Genomic DNA, 16,477 nt, shown 5'->3' on the forward strand with positions numbered 1-16,477 from the left:
TATATATATATATATATATATATATATATATATATATTCATTATGTTACTGACTCATGGCCCCTCCAAAAAAAAATGTGGAGAAACAACCTATTAACATCTGAATAAATTTCAAAAACATGGGTACACAAAAACAGCAAGTTTTAGAAGAATGCTATCATGTGCATTAAAACATACATATAACAAAACTATAAGTACATATTTACCATGAGTAAGCATTCTGAAACATGTATAGTGATGCTTATTACTTCTGAGTAAGGAATAATAAAGCGATGAAGGATAAGACCAAAACTGTAATGATTACATTTTATTTCCAAAAGTTAAAATAAAAAGTGAGGGGGGGATATCTAAAAACAACAACAACAAAAAAGTTACTTGTATTATTTCACAGACGTATACAAGTCTATTATAGCACTTTCTGTATGCTTAATATTTTTCATAATTTATGACCTATGACATTAGGGTATTAATATTAATTTTCACACACATTTTTTATTACTTAGTGAAACTCAAATGTCTCACATCTTAGAAGCTTTGCTAGAATCCTCTGAAAATCTTACACCCTGGATTCCCACAGCACCTAGTTGAGTTCAGTCCCCTTTGTGACAGTCATCATTTATTTAATAATAATTCAGGTATAAAGTTGAGAGTTTCAGTTACAATGATGGATGCTCATTCTTCTTTGTACCCTATTCAGAGCTTAAGGCCAAAATAGCTACATTAATACATGCTTGATAAATACTTATCTGATAAAGTAATGAACTTGCTGATGAGGTGTGATAATGATTATTGATAAAAATGAGGAAAGAATGAATACGAAGAAATGTTCGGCCATCAAACAGTATCTCTGAGAAATCCAATTTGTTTATCAAATCCTCAGAAGCCTAAACTTCAAGTCTCTTAGGCTGCTTGGGCTGCCTTCATAAAATGAATACAGGAGACTGTCTGGGTTAAGCAACAGGAATTTCTCACACTTTTGGAGGCCTCAAAGTCCAAGATGAAGGTTCCAGTCGATTTAGTTCCTGGCAAAAGCTCTTCCTGGCTTATAGACAGTCACCTTCTCACTGTGTCTTCATAAAGCACAGAGAAAGCTCCTCCTCTTTTCATAGGGACACTAATCCCATTGTAAAGATCCCAACCTCATGACCTAACTTAGCCCTAATTATTTCCCAAGGCACCACCTTCAAATTGGTGCTTAGGGCTTCAACAGATGGAGGTTTTTGTTTGTTTGTTTGTTTGTTTGTTTTGTTGGGGGTTGGTATGCAAACATTCTGTCCATAATATCAGTTCAAACTTGATACCCTGACTATTATTATAAAATGAGCAAGCAGGTTTGGGCTCCAGGGAATTCCACCCATGGTCAGAAACTCATGTGTGGGTAGGAAGAGGACTGTGGCTGCAGGATCGTAGGGCCTGTCTTACCAGTATTGTAGTCTTTTCACATACCTGAATGCCAGGGAAGGTAAATGAATTTCCACAAGTGCCTCCTTGTGGTTCCCATCAGTTCGTCATTGCCATCGATGGCCCTCTTGTCAAGATTTGGAGGATGCTTACAGACTTTTGCAACCAATTATATAATTTTGTAATCAATCACACAGCCTTTGAATGATCCAAGTAGCTTTTATTGCAATAGTCATTTTAATTTTTAACTATTGAAAAAGAAAAAAGAAAAAAAAGCCGGAGTGATTTAAGGCATCCTTTCCCTGAGGTTAAAAAAAAAGAAAAGCCAACCATGAGCATGAACTGTTAGAGTTAGATTCAGATAAATGATTGTAAAAGTCAATTTAGTAGCATTACCAACTGTGACAATGCTAAATAACTATTTCTACACGAAGGTTTTTATGTTAACATAACCAGGTAATTGGTTATTGATGAACCAAAGGCTGCATAATTATTCATAATTATTCATATTCTAAGTCAATCATGTAGTGGTGATTCACCAATATGCTAATAGAGATCATTAGTCACATAATAAAGGAGATCAATTCATTTATTTAAGGCTCCATAGAAGATAATTCTTTGTTTTTACACTCCTAAACAAAAAAATATTCCTTTTTAATTTTTTAATTGTGAGATAAATATCTGTTCACTTTCCTCATTCAGAACTTCAGGTTCCTGGGTGTGTAAGACAAACGATGATGCTCCTCCCTCCCAAAGAAGTTTCTGAGAGTTCCTCTTGCTTATTGAGTTCCCATAAACCTCAGGATTCAAACCAATGACTCACCATATTACTTCTCTGGCAATAGACCGATATTTCTTGCCTTTGCTCTCTAGAGTTCTATAATTTTAGCCATAAGAAACCATGACCAATTTCTTCTAACTGCAAATTCACACTCATAAAATGGGGTGATAATTACACAGGACTCATTAACAAAAGGATCACAGGGTGAACAATTCTACAATTAATGTCTGGGTTTTGGTTTTTTCTCGTGATAGATTTCCCCCTGCCCCCAATAGCCCATCAGCACTCTTTCTGCTTAAACAAGGATGACATTGTAATGTTCATTGTAAAAACTGACTTAAATGCTCACCAATGAAAAACACATTGAACTAACGGAGAAGGAGGCTGAGTGTGGACACGCCTGCCTGACTCGTCCAGGGAAAATCTGGTATTCGGTTTCTAGGCTTCCTTGTTTGTTCTCCACAACCTTTTTAGTGTCTGCACTGTGAACCACTCTCCCACCTACTCCTATTTATTACTGTAAAATATGCGCTGAACTGTGCGTAGGCCTGTGTGTATGTAGACATTTGTTATCTGACAAATCTTTACCTTGTGCCAACCATGTCAGATGTGGTTTGGGGCTCTGTAGGATTCAAACAATAAAACCCAGTCACTTTTGAAAGGTTGTACTTTTGTGCATGATACATGAAATAATATGATTCAGCAAATCACAGAAGAAATACCATGACTAACAGATACTTGAACAAAATGTTTACACCCACCGGGACTCAAAGAAAAATGTAAACAAAGATGACAACAGGAAAGGATTTGTCAGCTATCAAATTAGAAAATGTTTTAAAACATTTGTTAAACTTTGTTCCTGGACTACATCTATTCCTAAATCTTCCTTAATAGCAAAAAAAAAAAAAAAAAAATGTTGTTTTGAGACTTTGAAACCCTTAGGACACATCTGGGTGATCTAAGTCAATCATGCAGTCCAACTTTCATTGTCAATTCCTGGTCTCTACATATATATGCATGTAATGCAATTCTGTCTGTGAGACACAAGAGATCAGCTAGGGAGGAGAAATCTTGGGAAGCTCTTTCTCTTTCTTTCTGAAGTTTCTCTTCTTTCTTTTTATTTTTCCTTTCTTTTTAAAATTTTTAAAATTTAATTTTTTGTGGTTCAGGGATTCGAACCCAGGGCCTGCGCATGCTAGGCAAAGCATTCTACCACTGAACAACATCCCCAGCCCAGTTTTGTTCTTTCTTAGAAAGAGACCCCAAACAGTAACTCTTGTTGCTTTCTCACTTTTTTATCTCATCTTGTTTTTATCTTATCTGCATACCCTTGACCAAGCAATTCTATTTCTGAGAATTTTATCTTAGATAATCAGGGAAGTTGGCAAAGATTTATATATAGGTCTGTTTAATCTCATAATTATTTACTACAAAAATATTAGAAACAATCATAACTTTACATTAATAAGGATTTGGATAAGCAAATTATGGGACATCCATAAGCTATTACATGCTTTTTAATAATTGTACTGTAGCTGAATGGAAAATCCTTCATGACATATAGTTAAAAGACAAAAGTTAGTATAAAATCAAAAAAATTTTAAATAAATTATGTGTACATGTACATACATATATCCCCCCTGAAACAGTGAAATAATGGGAGATTTTTATTTTATTTTTTGTGCTTATTTGGACTTTCCAAAGTTTGTAGCATTGTATTAGTCAGTTTTACATTACTATAACAAAATACTTGAGGCTGGGTAAATTACTAAAAAAGAGGTTTATTCAGCTTATAGTTCTAGAGGCTCAAGGATTTATACTGATACCAGGATAAACTCAGATCTCATCAGGACCTCATGGAAGATGTGATCATAATGGTGGGAGAAAACATGAGAGGGAGAGGGATCACTTGTCAAGACAGGAAGCCAGAGCAAAGGGAAAGGGAAGGAACCTTTGGGCACTCATCTATGTCCATACCATAACCAGTGTCAACACTTTTTGATTTATACAACTGAAGGGGAAAAATATTACTAAAAAAAAAATGAATCATATTTAGGTGTCATAATGGAGCACAAAGGACAAATGGTCTAATTTCAAGTGTGGGTGGGCCATGTCTAAAGGTGCACTTGAGCTGAGTCCTGATGTGAGCTAGAATCATTTACTGGAGAAGGAAAAGCACTACTCCAGGCAGAGAGGAAGGCACACTCCAAGCAAGATGCTTTAGGGAGATCAGACTCCTATCTTTGTCTACATACACAGCAGCACCATCCCAAGGTCACTCTGTGGACTTCTTTGCATCACACTCCAAGCACCAATGGATGAGATAACGCTTCTTACTCCTTGCCTACTGCAGAAATGAAGGTGGTGGCCCCCATGCTGGTGTGGCCCAGAGGCCGGAATATGTAGCACCCAACTCTGTGCCTCATGACACTAAAGAGTAATAATGCTGCATTAAAACCACATGAGGGCAGTTGGGAAAACCCACCCAGCCCCTAAGAGTAAATCATTACCTGATAAGAGAAAAGCCATCCTTAGAGATTCATTCTTTTGGGGTATATAAGAAGAGAAGTATGACCCCCTCTCCCCATAAAGACAGTGTCTGACTTATGATGGTCCAATTCTATGATGCAAAAGCAATACATATTCAGCAGAAACCTTACTTTGAATTTTGAATTTAGATCTTTTCCGTGGCTGGTGATGAAAAGCACCGCTTTTCCGGGGAATTGCCCCTCCTTTTTATCCTCATGGACAACCTCATGTTGATTGGTTCAGGGATTGACAGCCAGTGCCAGCTGGTCTTAGCTCAGGCTTCTCAAAGGATGTGAAATTAAGTATTTGTAGTGTAATGAAGCTGATCTGTTAAATGGAGAGGTCAGTTGGTTGCTATTGCTGGTGGCCCCTTTTCTGCTAAGATGTATAAAAGCCAGAGAAAGTGGTATATAACCAGGAGAGATAAACGCTACAGGGGCCAGATAGCAGCAGACTTGAGATATGGTCTAGGAAGATTGACTGACTACCCTCTATAAGAAACAACCCCAAACCTCAGTGGTTTGACTCAATACAAGCTTATTTCTTGCTCGCTCCAAGTTCAAAGTAATGTGCTTGGTTGGACAGCTCCCCATTGAGCTCTCTCCAAGTGGTAACTCAGGGATCCAGGCTCCTTCTATCTGTCTCCACCATCTTGTGGTTTCAAGATGTCCCTGGCAGCATCCCAGCCAGGAGAGGGGTAAGGGGAAGAGGGAACATGAAAGGTCACTTGGGACATTTTGTAACCAGACCTGGGAAAGACATGTATCACTATCTTCTACAATCCATTTGCCAGATCTCGGTCAGGCAGTTAACATAGATGCAAGGAAGGCTAGGAAAGCTTAACCTCATTTTGTGCCTACAAGGCTAAAAGAAGAACCAGAGACTCCAACTCAAGTAAGATCTGCTGTATGTGGGGACAAAGAACTCGGATTTTTGCCCTCTTGATCTTGCCTATCTTGAGGCTTGATGAGTCAAATCTAAATTTTTAAGCTAGCTCAGGTAAGTTTCTACTAATTACGACCCCTGAAAAGGACAAACAGATCATCAAAACACTTTGTGATTATAAAGCACTTTGAGGATCTCATCCAATTTTTACTTCTCGCCTGTGAGGTCAATCTTATCATTTTTATTCTCATTTTGCTGAGGAAGAAACAGAGTCTCAGAAAGGATAAGTATTGCCTAAGTCCCCCAAGAAGCCAGCAGAGCCATGACTGGGTTTAAATCCTCTGGACTCCAAAGCTAGGCTCTCTTTCCACTTCATTGTGTGCAAGGATCCCTAACCCCTAGTGTGAGTGGTTTTATTGGATTGCTTGGCAATCTGGGGAAAGAGAGAGTGACAGTATAAAGCCACCAGCCCTCCAGAAGGGTACGTGGGAATAGAATCAAAGGTACAGAGAGGACAGTCCAAGCACACCAGACACCTCATCTTCTTCACAGTTTTACCGAGGTTCTGGCCAGAATGAAGGAAGAAATATTATCAAAACCAAAAGGACAGAAATCCTGGCTCCGCAGAGGAACTGCATTTTGTTTGACATTGGACCACACTCCAGAGCCTGACGCTGACTTTGCAGAAAGCCCTGGGGAGAAGCAAGACAAATGGCCAAGACTTTGAGTAATGGCACCAAGATTAAAGGCATTGGGTCCCCACAGCGTGGGTGAGGAGAAGGACAAGGATGAAGGAGAACTCTGGAAGCCACCTTTGTGCACAATGAATGATGAGATAACTCTGGAACAACGGTGCACAGCGGCTGTGTTTTCTCAGAGCTAACAGCTGCTGCCTCTGCAGGGCTTCTCTATCAACAGCTCCTCTGACACTCAGGCTAAGAATTGATGGTCAGAGGCTCTCCCGGGTGGCCTTGAAGCCTTGCCTGGAGAAAGGTCTCTAAATGTTGCTGGAGTGAGAGGGGAAGGCGCCAGGTAGGAGCAACCTTGGCAGAATAAAGAGAACGGAAAGGGCTCAAAGCAAACTGTTAAAAGAGTGTGGATGGGGCTGGGGTTGTGGCTCAGCGGTAGAGTGCTCACCTAGCACGTGCAAAGCCCTGGGTTCGATCCTCAGCACCACATAAAAATAAATAAATAAAATAAAGGTATTATGTCCAGCTACAACTAAAAACTAATTTTTTTTTAAAGAGTAGATGGAACCCCTTAAGGGATTCTTTCCCAAATATCTTTTTTCTTTTGCAGTGTTAGGGGATTGAACCCTGGCCCTTGCGCATGCAAGGCAAACACTCTACCACTGAGCCACATCACCAGCTCCCCAAGTGTTGTTTTGAAAGTTTTTACTAGTCCCCAGCCAAGAAAGAAATAGGAACCATGTAGCCAGTTTCTCTTAAATGCAACCAACTGAAGGGACTTTCCTTTATTTCAAGTTTTGATGTTAAAATAACCTTTAATGAAATGATTATGACAGAAGATGGCATTTGTCCTCCTCTTATACACATGGCAAAATACAATGTTTTCCCCAACCTCCCCCTTTTTTTCCCCCTTTTTTATTGGTCCTTGAGATTTAAAGTCTGGTGCCCAGTCAAAAGTCTGGAACTCCTTAAGGGTCATTTGCAAAGAAATAAAAATAGAAGACAACTTAGAAAACACCCGCACATATCAGAATAATAAATCACACAGATTTCAAGGACAAATTGGTGCTCACAAATGAGGTAAACACGAGGACAATCGTCACACCGAGCAGAAAAGCACTAAATGGTCAGATTCTGTCAACTTAGGAATCTGAATTCTCCGTGCCTTTCAAAGACACAAGGAAAGAGGGAGCGCAGGGCTGGGCCAAGCCTTGACCATCGCCCACAATTATCTCTAACATGGGAAACACAGCTGGCTTGAGAAACCAGGGGCTATTAAACTTTTCAGAATAGATTACAAAATACTAGCCGGGAGCCAGCTGCAAAGATTTTGACAACAGAATGGTCCCCAACGTTCACAAGAGTAGGACTGAGAAAAGCTGACAATAGCAGCTGTTTTGTCGGAGAAGAGTAGAAGAATGAAAGGAAAAAAACAGAATGAAAAGTCATCATAGAACTCCTAGAATAGAAGCTGCAAAGGTTTGCATGCAATGCGCACCTCACTTACCTCCTCTGCATTCTAGGACCAGGGCACTTGACAAAACGAGAACATTCAAGAAGGAAGAGGGCTTGGACTCAAGTACTCGGGAACAGTGGTAAAGGATTCCTTGAATTTCAGATTCCCTTGTACCTAAGGGATTGCAGATTGGGTGTTCCTAACTTGCAATAACTGAAACACAGCTGGAATAGAAGTAGGAAAAAAAAATAGTAAATGAAAGGTAAAGGCGTTCACACTCACTGGAACTGGCTGGTACTCATTTTCTGGCCCCGTGCTTCTAACTTTCCAGTGAAAAAGAAAATGATTGAGGATTTGCCAAAATTGAACTTTATTAAACATCAATTAAGGACTGGGCATGGTGCTTGAAACTCTCCTTACATGTTATCTCATAGGTTTCTAACAACTGTATTCTGAGGTCAGTGTTAGGGCCCCATTTGCCAGATGAAAACACTGAGGCTAAAGGCAACAGGATATGCTGTAGCTTGGATCTTGAATATCCCCAAAATGTGAGTGTGTTGAAAGTCTGGTTCCTGTGGTTGTGCTATTGGGATCTGGTAGAATTTTTAAGAGGTGGGGCCTAGTGGGAATGAGCTAAGTCACTAGAGAGGGTATGCCCCAGAAGGGGTCTATAGGACCCAGGTCCATCCTCTTCTTCCTTTCTCTTTCTTCCTGACTATGAGGCAAACAGTTTTGCTGTGCTGCCTTACTATAGGACCAAAAGCAAAATGGCCAATAACTATGGACTGGAACCTCCAAAACTGTAAGCCAAAGTAACCTTTTTCTCTTTGTAAGTTGATTTTCTCTTAGGTATTTTGTAAAAAGCTGATGAATACAGGATGCCTGCTCAGGGGTTGTAGCTATCGTCAGAACCAAACATGAAATTTTGCTGTTTTTCTCAACATCAGTTATTCTCTCCTAAGGTGAAGGAAATCGCTTTTCTAAGAATCCCTCCTCCAATTGTTGCCTGCTTTATCACCTGAGGTTTTGATTTCAAACTCCAGGACCTGCCCTCCCTTCGATAAATGCTCTTGGGAGCTCACATGAAGATTAATTTACTTGTCTTTTCAAGTGAGCCCAGGAAGTCACTTCTATGTGTCAACCTAGAATAGAAGGTTTCTGATCAAAAAATACATAGTTATGTACTCATAGAAGAGGATAAAAAAAAAAAAACAATTCCCCTGTTGAGAAGAGATTCAAAACCTGTCTCTATTAGCAACCTGGGGGAAGGAGCCAAGGGAGCCCCGCCCACTCCCAGGATCCAGCCCCGCCCACTCCCAGGATCCAACCCCACCACAACCCAAGACCTAACCACTCCCAGGTACACATTGCCATTGATGGAAACTAATGTTCCCAGGGGGAATATATGCCCAAAGATAGAGGAAAGAGATGACATACCTGAAGAATATCACTATAAAAGAAATCCAACAAAAAGAACAAAAACAAGACTAATGTAGACAAGACTAACAAATGCTGAATAAGAACAAAATCTTCAAACAAATGAGAGACAATATTAGCAAAATGACGTAAGAACTAAGAGTAAGAAAGAACCAAGTGGAAAACCTGGTTACAAAAAATTCTTACAGCTTAAAAAATAACAACCCAATAACTGAGATGACCAACCCAAGAAATAGGCATGAAGAATAAATTGCTGAGCTGGGAGACTGAGTTTGATGAACTTAGCTGTGTTACACCCAGAAGCAATAAAACGATGAGAATATATAAGAAATTTAAGAAATCAGGAGGATAGACATAAAATGGTCAACACTATACAATAGGAGTCCCGGAAAAAGGGAAAAAAAAGAACACACAGAGGGCAGAATATGTTTAAAGGGATATCAGAGAATTACCAGAATTCAGAAAATATTTTCAGCTTGAAAGTTCTCATAGAATTCCACACAAAATTAAGGGGAAAAAAACCACCTAAATGCAGTTATGTTGAAATTTATATCCAGCTAAACTATCTTTGTATGGACATGTGAAATAAACAATAAAAAAGACTCAAAAGGTTTGTCATACAAAGATTATTTGAAAACACTTTTAAAAAGAGAAATAAATATAGAAGTATGCTACAAAATAAACAAAATATAAAAGAAAGTAAATTACTCAGAAACTTTTATGGTCAGACAAAGTAGAATATAAGACCAAAAAACACAAAGGATAAAGAGGGACATTATGCATTAGAAAAAGGGACAAAGTTTAATAAACCATAATAATCATAAACATCTCTCCACTAAATAAAGCAACAGCTGGCAGAGCTATGGGAAGAAGTACAGGTACATACAATGTTGGCTATTTCACACATTCTTTTCAGAGACTGATAAACAAAAAACAAAAAACAAAACAAAAGCAATAAATGTATGGATCACTTGAAAAAAACAAGGAATAAAATTAAACACATATTCTTTCCAAGCAAATATAGAACACTTATAAAAATTAATCACAAATATAAAACTTCATAAATTACAAGAAGCTAACATCTTACCAATATTGTTCTGATAAAATTAGAAATCCATAACAAGAGGATACTTAAAGTTAATCTTTATGTCTGAAAGCCAAAATATACTCTACTAAAGTAACCCCCAGGGGCTGGGGATGTGGCTCAAGCGGTAGCGCGCTCGCCTGGCACACGTGTGGCCCGGGTTCGATCCTCAGCACCACATACAAACAAAGATGTTGTGTCTGCCGAAAACTAAAAAATAAATATTAAAAAATTCCCTCTCTCTCTCTCTCCCTCCCTCCCTCCCCTCTCTCTTTAAAAAAAAAAAAGAATTAGAATAAAATTGTCTTTAAAAAAAAGTAACCCCCAGGGTTGAAGCAGAAATCACAAGAAACATTAAAATCATGCTTAAAATTGAGCAACATTGAACATCCTATATAAAAGAAATATGATTCACAAGGTCATATCCAAAAAAGAGAGTTTATAGTTTTAAATACATTTGTAATAAAACAAGAAATTGAAAAAGAATAAGCTGAACTCTTAATTTTGTGAACTTGGAGGGGTGGGGAATGAGTCAGCCCAGGGAAAAGTATAAGGGAAAGAAATAATAAAGGTAACCACAGAAATAAAATAGTGAAGACTGTTAAACCAAAGAGGCATTATTTGAAAAGACAAACAAAAGAGACACACCCCTAGGCGTTATGTCATCAGTGAAACAAAATACTTGAGACTGTCAATTTAAAAAGGGTGAATTTCAGGTTGGCTCACCGTTTCAGAGATGTCAGTCCAGGGTTGCGTGTCCCTGTGGCTTTGAGCCTGTAGCACTGTAGTACCACATGGTGGGAGTACATGTTCTCCTCATGGCATCTGGGAAGCAAAGAGAGAGGAAGGGGCTAGGGTTCCAACATTCTTTTCAAGGGCATCCCCCACAGCAACTTAACTTCCTTCCACCTGGCCCCACTTGTTAAAGGTTCCACCACCTCCCAATAATGTCACCATATAGAGACCAAGCCTTCAACACATGAGCCTTTGGAGGACATTTAAGGCCCACACTATAGCACCTAGAAAAACAGATCAGTAAGAAACAGAATAATCTGTAGGATTTTACCACAGAAGGTACATTTTGAACACATAAAACAAACAATGCACTTCATACGAATGTACATATTATTCAAGGACTATATGGAACAAGCTGGGCCTATTGAGTATATAAAATAGAAGTGAAATCAGTAATGAAAATAAAAACTGTAAATAAAGAGAAATGCCTCACATGGATCAATGGAGACACAGCCCTGTGGCATCAGATGTGATAGATAAAGGAATAGTTATTCTAAAATTTGTATAAATATAATTTTGGGGAAAAATTATATTCATACAAAAAATTACTCCCTACAATAAATTTTTTTTCACATGCATTTCAAAGTTTTATGTTAAAAATGAAGCCAATAACTAGGGCAATATATTATTACATATCTTGTCTTGATTTTGGAAAGCACAAATGCAATAAAGGAAACAACAAGATAGTGGGAAAAAAATGAATGCTTTGATTTTATTAAACTGAAACCTTTAGGGGCTGGGGCTGGGGCTCAGCTGTAGTGCACTTGCCTGGCAGGTGTGAGGCACTGGGTTTGATTCTCAGCACCGAAAATAAATAAATAAATAAATAAATGTCTATAAATATTTTAAAAAATAATAAAATAAAATGAAACCTTTACAAAAAGTCCATCAGAGAGTTACAAAAAAAAATAGATGCAAAAAGCAAATAGTAAAGGGTATTTTCAACAAAAATATACACAATATATTGCTTGCAAACAAATAAGAAAACATAAAATAGACCTTATTAGAAAATGGACAAAAGAAATTCAACAACCTGCAGAGAAAATGCAATTATCCAATATACACGAAAAAAATATGTAATCTCATTAGTGATATATAAAATGCAAGTTAAAACTGAAATTTACCATCTACTAAATTAGCAAACAAGTAGTCTCATATCCTCCTCCTGGGAATAGAAACTGCTCCCACTTCCTGGAAAGCAATTTCATGATACATGTCAAAAGACTTCTGACTCAGTAATTCCTCTTGTAAGTCTCTGTCCTTGCGGGGAACCTACATACTCATCAAAATGGGAATGATACATTGGTACATCCATACTGTGGTCGTAAAGCTCCATAAGAACATAGTCTCCGAACCCCCGAACCCCCGAACCCCCCGGGTCTTGAAATGTAGTAGGGACGCAACAAATATCAGTTAACTGACTCTAGAATTCTATGTGACAATTAAAAAAAGAATGGCTTCAAATTACAACTTGGAAAGATCCCTTAGACAAGTTACTAAATGAAGAACACAAGGTAAGAAACAGGGCAAACCAGATGATGCCACTGAGGTAAGACTAAAACCAGCACCAAAACAAAGAAAAACAAACATCTCCCCCTCTCTTGTGCTCCCTGTCAGCCTCTGTGTATGAAAAGGAACACACAATTTGATTACAAGCACACACACACTCACACACACACACACACACACACAGCGCCAGTAAAGGTAAACGCATGGCTAATTAAAAGAGTATAAATACATATTTCTTTTTCTTTCTTCTCTTCACTGATTTTAAAAGCAACCATAGAAAACAATATGTATAATCAAAACTACACTGAGATTCCATCTCACTCCAGTTAGAATGGCAGTCATCAAGAATACAAGCAATGGGGGGCTAGGGCTATAGCTCAGGGACAGAGTGCTTGCCTAGCACGCATGAGGCACTGGGTTCAATCCTCAGCACCACATAAAAATAAACAAATAAAATAAAGGTATGCTATCCATCTACAACTACAAAAAAATTTTTTAAAGAATACAAGCAACAATAAATGTTGGTGAGGATGTGGGGGAAAGGAACATTAATACGTTGCTGGTGGGACTACAAATTGGTGCAACCACTCTGGAAAGCAGTATGGAGATTTCTATGAAAACCTGGAATGGAACCACCATTTGACACAGTCATCCCACTCCTAGGTTTATACCCAAAGGACTTAAGATCAGCATACTACAATGACGCAGCCACATCAATAATATAGCAGCTCAATTCACAATAGCTAAGCAGTGAAACCAACCTAGTTGCCCTTCAACAGATGAATGGATAAAGAAACTGTGGCATTATACACAACGGAATATTATCCAGCCTTAAATATAAATGAAATTATGGCATTTGCTGGTAAATGGATGGAACTGGAAAATATTATGCTAATTGAAATAGGCCAATCCCAAAGAATCAAAGGCCAAATGTTTTCTTTGATATGTGGAAACTAATTCACAATAAGGGTTGGGTGGGGGGATTAGAGGTATTTTGACTAGACAGAGGGGAATGAAGTTAGTGGAGGGGGTAAGGGGGTAGGTATGATAGTAGAATGAATTGGGCATTATTACCCTATGTGCACAAATGATTACGTGACCTGTATAACTCTATACCATGTACAACCAGAAGAATGAGAAGTTATACTTCATTTATGTATGATGTGTCAAAATACATTCTACTACTGGGCACGGTGATGCACACCTGTAAACTCAGAGGCTCAGGAGGCTGAGGCGGGAGGATCAAGAGTTCAAAGCCAGCCTCAGCAAATATGAGGTGCTAAGCAACTCAATGAGACCCTGTCTCTAAACAGAATACAAAATAGGGCTGGAGATGTGGCTCAGTGGTCTAATGCCCCTGAGTTCAATCTCTGGTACAAAAAAAAAAAAAAAAAAGCATTGTACTGTCATGTATAACTAATTAGAACAAATAAAACAAAAGTATTTTTAAAATATGCATATAATTGCACTGTAGGGTCTGACACACAGAAATGTGATATATTTAATGGTAACAGCAACAAAGCAAGTGGATGGGAGCAAAATTGTATTGGATTAAGGAAATGACACCACAAGGTAATTAAAATATAATAGAATGAACACAGAAAACCAGAATGAATAAAGTTAGTGTAACAAACTCTATAACTGTATTCTCATATGATAGTACTACATATTATTCTGTTTTTAATTTTTAAAAAGATGATAGAAAGTAATAATTATAACAATACATTGTTGAATTTCTACCATAACCACATATAATATATAACAATCAGCACCAAAAAGAGGAAGAGGGAATAGAATTATGTAGGAATAAAATTTTTATACTTTGGTATTATTAAATTAATAAAAATCTGAAGTCGGTTCTTATAAACTGAGATGTATATGGTAAGACTCAGAGCAACCACTAATTATTAAAAAATGCAGTGCAGAGAAATCAATAAAGGAATTTAAATGTTACACTAGAAAATAGCCATTTATTGCAAAAGAAAGCAACAAAAGAACATAGAGAAACAAAGAAGAAATAAGATGGTTAAAAACAAAAAGAAAGATGGCAGACACAAATCCAACCTAACAAGAATAATAGTAAATATGAATGAATTTAGTAATACAACCAAAAGTTAAAAATTATCAGACAGGATAGAAAAAAATAAGGTCCAACTGTTTGCTGTCTATAAGAGACACATATTAGCCTCAAAGATACTAATAGGTTGAAAGTAAAAGGATAGAAAAAGATACACCACACAAGCAACGACCATAAGAAAGCTAGAGTGGCTATACTAATATCAGACAAAATAGATATTTTACAAATGTTACCAGAGAAAAGAGGGAGATTTTACAATGGTAACAAAGTCAGTCCTCCAGGAAGATATAACAATTATAAACATAGGTGCACTTAAGAATAGGGACCCGAAACACATAAAGCAAGAACTAACAAAACTGAGTGAGGAACTCTACATTTCAAAACTAATAGTTCCAATGCCTATTTCAATAATTAATAGAACTAGGCAGAAGGCCAACAAGGAAATAGAAGACTTGAACAGCACTGGCAGCCAACCTGCCCCCACAGATATCTACAGCAGGCTTCAGTCAACAACTGCAGAACACACGTTCTTCTCAAAGTACACAAGGCACAAGCTCTAGGAGAGATGATGTGTTAGTTTCAATAAATTCAAAAAAGGACTGAGACTGTGCCAAGCATATTCTGTAGCCACAATGGAATAAAATTAAACCTCTATAGCAGAATAAAAATTCTAGAAAGTCCATGAATATGTTGGAAATTAACATATTTCTAAACAGCAAATGAGTCAAAGAAAAAAATCACAAGGAAAATTAAAAAATTACTTTGAGATGAATGAAAAGGAAAGCCCAATATACCAACATTTATGAGATGCGACTCAGACTTCACCTATAGGGGAACTGGTAGCTGTCAACACCGATATTAGAAAGGGAGAAAAATATTTAAAAAAAAAAAGTGGCAAAGCTATAACCCTACCTTCCTTCTTAAGACACTGGAGAAAGCAGAGCAAAATAAATCCAGAGCTAGAAGAAGGAAATAAGAATAGAGTGGAGATCAATGAAATAGAGAACGAACCATAAAGAAAATCAACAAAACCAGAAGTTGATTCTTTGAAATGATCAACCTTAGGGACAGACACTTAGCAAGACTGGCCGAGGGAAAAAAAAACAAAAGGTCATATTTCTAAAATTAGGAGTGAAAAGAGTGTCATTCTTATTGACCTCAGAAAACTAAAAAGGATTATAAGGAAATAGTATGAGGACTGCTTACCAACAAATGAGAGATGAAATTAACAAATTCCTACAAAGATACCCACTACTGAAACTGACTCAGAAGAAATCGATTCAGGAAGAAATGTGAACAGACCAACAGCAAAGAGAATTCATACACCAGTCACGCCTTTTTGCTTTCTGTATTTCTGATGCTTTGAAACCTTGTGGGTCCTGGGAAGGGCAATCTCAGGCTGGCCAATTCCTAGAGGAAACTTAGAATAGCTTTCATAGGCAATCTAAAAAAAACCAGAGCCCACACCTTCCCGGCCTCCTCTGTTGGATTCTTCCATTTGGGTTTTTATTCTAATGTCCTCATCACCCCAGGGCCAGGTACCAGATAATTTGTGGACAACACTTATGCTCAAATGTTAAAAATATGCCCTTAAAACATTTAAACTAGCCAGTCCTAATCCTGCCCACCCTGCCTGGCCATTCCCTCCCTCAGAAAACCACAAGAAAGCTCCCATGTCCCCTGGGTCCTTTTATCTCCTGACTGACCCTGTTATTTCTCCATGTAGCTTTTGGGAGGTGTTTTCTGGTCTTCTGTGAATAACTGAACTGTTTTCATGGCGATCATCTCCTGGTCTACTGAACTCATATACCTGAATAACAATAAAACCTTCATTT

This window comes from Marmota marmota, unplaced genomic scaffold (genome assembly GCF_001458135.2).
Source record: "Marmota marmota marmota unplaced genomic scaffold, marMar, whole genome shotgun sequence".
Taxonomy (NCBI): Eukaryota; Metazoa; Chordata; class Mammalia; order Rodentia; family Sciuridae; genus Marmota; species Marmota marmota.